This window comes from Melanaphis sacchari, unplaced genomic scaffold, assembly GCF_002803265.2.
Source record: "Melanaphis sacchari strain LSU unplaced genomic scaffold, SCAv2.0 Contig261_pilon_pilon, whole genome shotgun sequence".
Taxonomy (NCBI): Eukaryota; Metazoa; Arthropoda; class Insecta; order Hemiptera; family Aphididae; genus Melanaphis; species Melanaphis sacchari.
In genome coordinates, this window is record NW_020271135.1 from 385497 (window position 1) to 392762 (window position 7266).

Genomic DNA, 7266 nt, shown 5'->3' on the forward strand with positions numbered 1-7266 from the left:
AATAATAATAATAATAATAATAATAATAATAATAATAATAATAATAATAATAATAATTACTTTACAAATACGAAAATAATAATCAGGTACACTTTATAAAAATATAATACATTTTGTGGCGTTTTGCACAATTAATATTAATATGAATGCGTTAAAATAACAAAAAATATATATATATATATATACAAGAACTAAATTTATGTACCAATAATATAATATAATTTATATCACTAATAAAGAAGCCTAAAAATAAAAATACGATTTGCTCTGTGTTACGAAATTCAGCACTATATTGCATAATTTTTTCAAATATCGAAAAAAACAGGTGTATTGCCGGCCGACGATATTCGAAATTTTGGATGATGAAGTGGTGAGTGGCGATGCGCGTAAAAGGACGAAAGTTAAATAAAATAATAATATTATAGATACGGGCTATGAATAAATAATAATACGGGGATAATGCGTTACGAACAATTTTTATTAAAATCTATTAAATTGTCATAATTCTTTAGTCACTGAATTATTATCTGCCACAGCACCCACAATAACGATTGTGGCACAATCACAGGTGATCTTCTATCCGTAAATTTATTAAATACGTGTAAAGCTTATAAATAATATCTTACCTACTTTACAACTATAATAAATACTAAAAATAATTGAACAAGTCAATATACCTTTACTTAAACATAAAATTATCTTACTTGGATTAAGTTCCTAGTTTAACTTAGCTGTGTTTAAACTTTTATAAAAGTAATCTCTTTCCGTCGCGTGGACCCACAATAACTTTTCTATAGTGTACATTCAACTGTTATGATGTAACGTTGAAGTAGGTACATACTACTAAAATTATTTCGGATTTGTGTTTTGACATATAGGAACCGTTGCGTCGATAATTGAAAACGATATTCATTGATGATGTATGCATCTATGAAGCTAAAACGGTGTCATGATTTATATTTGAAATTAAAAGAACAAAAATAAACAAAGAAAGTTAAAAATAATTGCAGACAACTTTTAAAAATTGTAAATAAGAACTGTAATTAAAAAAAACATATATATTATCTATGAAAATAAAAACTGATGTAGGTATATTAAAGAAATGTATTTGAACTTAATTGAAACAACAATAAAAAACAAACAGTTTATTGATTTTTTATATTTATTAAAATAAAATGAATATCTAACGTTATTCAGCCAGCATATTTTATTAAAATGTATTATAAATTATAATATAAAATATAAATAAATAGTTTTCGTTTTATACCTACTGTATTTGTAGCCAACATACAAAAAATATACAACAGTAATTTATAATAATTTTTATTTTTTTTTTTTATTTAAATTTATTATAATAAGACATTCTTAGTCTATAGGGCTATCTACATCTATGGTTAAAAAAAAAAAAAAAAACATTAATTTTTTGACTTTTATAACATGATAATGATAGGTAAGTAATAAAGCAGTAATAACTAATAACAATAGTGACAACAATAGTAATTAATTTATAATATTAACTACGAACTACCTACTAAAGTCTTATTATTGTTATTATAAATATCATATTGTTAGCAGATAGTATGTTTGGATAATATTTTTGGAAAAAAATATTTCCCAAATTAAAATATCTTTACTTAAAAAGTTATTATGTCGATGAATAAAAAACATTGTTATCGAAAGTCGAATAATTATAAACTTAATGACACTAGGTATTATATATTCTTTATTGTACAAAAAATAAAAAACCCGTACACTTTTTTTTTATTTATATTTTTAATCTAGAATTTATATAATTTGTTCAATAAAAAATGTACAATAAGCATAATGGATTATTTTCTTTGTATGCAATGGCTTGAGTGACTTGAGGCCCGTACACAGTCGTAGAACGTGCTCGATCGTGCTAATTGGTTGGGCACAATCGTGTTGCGTTTTTTTTTTTATATGGAAAAAGGTAAGCCGGACGCAATTGTGTTGTATCCGTGTTGAGAGAGCAACGAATTACCTATTTTTTTACATACATTTTTTGTTTACTACGTCGTTTTATTGTGTTTTATTTTGCCTAAAGTAAAAAATAATAGTCATATCATTATATTAATCAATACATATCTGAAAGATATAAGTTTCGTTCAGCAATTAATAATTTATAAATAATTATTAATTTGGTACCTAAGCTATTATTTATTTTTAAATTTTTATTTCATATATTGTTTGAATACATTTTTATTTTTATTTTTTTTTTGAATGCATTATGGGTTTTTAAAGACAAAAGTAATTTTAGCTGCATATTTCAGTAATAAATTGCGTATTTTTAATATTTTTAGTGTCAATAAGTCTGGATTGCTTTCATAATATTTAAATTATTTGAGATACCAGTTAAATATATTATTTGAAAGTTTAATATTTTTAAAAGTGCCACAAAAAATACAACTCGCTTTGCTTTAGGTAAAACGTCCATTAGATTGTTGGCGGTTTATAATGTTTATACGATTGATTTATAAATGTTGGATTCTTTTGTGGTTATGAACGTTTTATAAAAGTTTTTTTTATTGATTAATCGATATTAATCAACTATATTGACGATTTTAGAAAAAGCTAATGTCGCGTAACGTACTATTTTTGAAAATAGTTACTTTTTCCTATCAATGAACCATTATGAATTGAATTACTTTTATTACTTCTCGACTTTCATAAAACACGATGCGTACGTGTGACGTGAGCCATATAGACCGTAGTTCATATAGTTTACACACCCATACTGCTTTACAATATCAGACTCTAATTAAATCAATCACAAATCTCATTCGTTTACCGAAAATAAATTAACGGCAAATAATACGCCATAAAACATAATTCAATATTGCAGTATGAATGTACAATTCTTGCATCTAATCGCCAATAATTGAAAAATTCCATTAATAATTTTCGGAGTATTGTTTTCATTTTTTTTTTTTAAATGCCCTTATAATTAAATAACTTCATTAACAAAGATTGTGATCAAGTCCAGAAATTTAAGAAATATATAATAATATTATGCTTAAAAATCATCGTAAATAATTTTTTTATTATTAAATGTAGACTTTTATACTTCACGATTGCAGTAATGTGTATAAAAAATTATATAAAATGTATTGTCTTGATCTATGTAGAACGTTATGTAACTTTTTTTCATTAATGACAACCCCCTCCCCCTCTCCTTCCACCAAATTTGGCACTGATTGAACACATTTTATATTCAACTACCTGTATGCTGTATTGAAGTATATTCTACACTACGTACAGACTACAGAGTACAAACACACTGCAACACTTTAAACACACGATTAATTCATTTATATCTAATACTCGGCATTACGTTAACCGTATAATTTTATCACGGTCGAATAGAGGGGCGATAAAAAAGAATAGATTTTCTTGTATAGAAGCCGTTTAATTATTATCCGCTATTGTCTTCGTGGCGGATGCGCACACACTATACCACCACCTCCATCAACACCCCAAGCATCACCGCCGCATACACTGTAGCACACGTGACCGCGTTTTTTAATAAAGTCTTTACTCATCCATCCCCTCACATCATATCTACAACGACCTCGTAGTACCCCACGATGTTCCTCCTCGGCAGCGGAGTAGTGAACTGCAATACCGCTGACTCGGCGGCAACGGAGAGCACTTAATCTACACGTGAATGACGCATTATTATAATATATACTGTGTAAATATATAATATATACTTTGTATAATGTATACACACACATACAGACATAGTACCTATATGATGTACACGGTCTTTGTCCTTTTCCCAAACACCGTCGTGCGTCCGGTCAGCGAATCTTCCTTATATATATACATATATTATTTTGTGTACCAACCTAGTTTAGCTGATAAGAGCTTAGGTGTATGGTGTGGATTGGCAGGCGATAGTGTATTGAGTCGATTTTAAAATATTCACTTGTAAGATACTCAAATGCGCACCTATGCACGAGATGGTACATTTAATGTGTATTAACTACTTATTATTTTAGAAATTCCGATGTTTTTGAAAGTACCTATTTCTTTTAAATAATTTTAAGTTCTAACTCATTACAAAACAAAATTTTTGTTAAAAAAAAAAAACGATACTTTTACTATTTTTTACCGTTATCATTTTTAAATTTTCTACTTCTTTAAGTGAGAATAGGTATATAATTTTAATTTCATATTATTTTGAAGCAGAATATTATTCGAAGGATTTCGATGTAGGTACACACTATAAAAATAAAATATATAAAAAAATACGGAACATATGATAAGTTTAAATCAAATTAAATGTTTAAACTTCAAACCATATAATAAATTTATTATTATCATCAATGCTATTATTTGTATTATTATTATTATTATTATTATTTATTGTTAAATAAAGTAATGTTATAGCAACATTACGGCTGTTACACTTGTCAGGAATTTTAAAATTAGCATTGCGTTTTGTTTCACGAATAATATTTAATTGAGTCCCGCAAATACTTTTGGGTTATCGGAGTTGAGTCCGACCAATATAGTTAAGTTATTCGAGTTGAATCCCTTTCTTTAAATGTAATAATAAGTATATAAAGAGTCAATTAATAAAAAAATATTAAAAATAATTACAAATGAAGAGGTACATTTTACCTAAAGAATAATTTATTATCGATAGTTAAAGAAAAATGTTAAAATAAATTGAAAATTTATCAAAATGAGTTAAAATTTATTGAAATTTTTTTCATAATGTAGATAGGTATTGAAAATAATAAATTTAAAATTCCAAGTACATACTTATCTTATTATTTTTGGAAAAATAACAAAATATTAAAAATTGTTTGAGGAGAAGTAATCATTTTACGAGTGAATATCTAAATATACACTTCATTTTTCACTCGTAATAATTTGATAATTAAGTAAGTACTAAGTATTAACTAATTGTATATCATCGGCTATATGGACAGTTATGACATTTTTATTTAAAGATATTAAAATAATAAGCTGGACTCAATTCAATATCACTGTTGTTTCACATTGTCGTTCACAAATACAACTTAAAAAATCTCAGTAAGAAAGAATACCGTCGAAAACATTTTACATTACTGCTAACGGAAAGAATTATTTATTGCTCTTGGTCAAAATACGGTATTGTTCAACGAAAAATCCTTAATTTGTCATAATCTCTTTGGTGACGTCGCGACGGTTAATTCATAAATGTAATCATCTTAATAATTATTATTATGTCCATAATGGTTTGGTATTATTTATTTACACTAAAGCAATACGTATAACAATGCACACTTAGATTAATCGGGTGATGTCCGAGTAGTACGCTTGCAGTATTACGTGTATGCATAGTATAACTGAAGTTTATTTTTACCATTTGAACCCGTTAGCGATAATAATTTACGTGGAAATTCCACGATGATGGGCGTTATGTTGTAAGAAGGTATGTTGCACTATAGTACGCTGTAAAGCCCTATTAAATGATTTTAAAATCCCAAAGAGCAGCACAAAAAACTACATTCAGAACTCAAACATTATATTTTACATGAAAAACCTCAATGGGTTACGTATTGTATTATTATACGTATACGTGACCCCCGGTACTGTCGTTTTCATCTGCGATTCGGATATTTTAACGTCTCTCTCTCTCGTCGTTTTTCTCCGCAGACCCTAACTCCTCTTCTACTATTTCTTCGTCATCGTCGAAGGTCTGAATCTCGATCGAACTGTCCAAAGATGGCTTTGAACTGGAGCTCAGACGATCGGTGTCGTCAGACGTTCTCGTGGACTCGCTCGACGTAGACAGTAAGACGTCGAAGCTCTGCGAGCACATGCAATTGTCGACGTCGCATGCCGAACATTGCAGCTCTTCACGCGTGGTAGTAGACCACGTGGGCTCGAACGGTATTACGGCTGCCATTATGTTCAGCGGGTCCATCGGGTCCGTGTGTTCTGCCGAAGTGTTGCCGCCGTGTTGTTCGTTTTCTGTTGCTTTTTTGTCGATTCCGGTCGATTCGTCTGCCGGCGGGTTGACTGTGGTCCAGTAGTACGAACATTGCTGGTCGTTGCACCGCGTTACTGGGACCTCGGTTACCGCTGCCACACCAGCCGATCGGTCCAAGTCTTGCAAGTATTGGTAGCGCAACATTTCGTCACCGACGTGACAACGGTCTCCGAAGTATACTGGAAACATGTAATCTGTTTTCTTATCGTCCATATCGTCACACGGTTTGGATGACAGATGTTTATTAGTTATTTCGCTTGCTCAGTGTTTCTAGAAATATTTTCAGATATTATTTGTATTGTGTTTAACTATCATAATTCAGGGCGTTTTATTACATTATATACTATAGATTGAGTTATTGTATTCCAATAATAAAGTTATAATAGTATGCACAGACTTTGATGCTATTATATCAAACCATTTATCTCAAATAAGATGGCCCTTCTCCCCCCTCACGTGTCACATTTTTATTTTTAACGAGTTCCTTCAAACATTTTCAGGTATACATGAAAATATTTACAAATTAATGAGGTGAAATCAATTGTTGTGGATAAGTCTGCAGTATATATTTTAGCTTAAAAATAATATATGCTTTAATTTTTATAATATCTTAGTGATTCGTGTTGTGTTAATTATATGTTAATATTAAAGAAGTATATACAATTAAGTTAACTTAAGCAGTGTAACAAATGTGAAATGAATATGAGAAATCGGTATAAAAAAATATTATACTATTAATAATTATCATAACCATAACGTTATATGATAAATCATTTCAAATCATAAATTATTTTAAGAACACTTATCGCTTTATGATTATACTGTATTGTATACAGTAACTAAAATTCAAAGCAATTAACGGAAAAAATAAAACTTAATTGTATGCAGCTATCTATTTAATATGTAGTTTTTCTAACAAACTGACATAAAATATAAAATATGAGAAAAGATTTTAATATGTAACATTGTAACCTTATTATAAAATACCGATTTTCAGCGAAGACTTTTATTCCTGCAGGTCTCCCATATATTTGACTCTTGAAATGAAATTGTATGTATTTTTGTGGTTATTCGTATTGGAAGTTCTGACATTTGTGCTTTATGACCTATTGAGATTTAAGTTAATTTTTTGGTTAGTGTTTAGGAAATAATTATCCCATTATTTCAAAATTATAAATATGAGAAAGTGGATATTATTCCGTTGTAAAGTAGATGTTAAACAGGTTACTGTAATGGATACAAAAAAAAAATTGAATTCA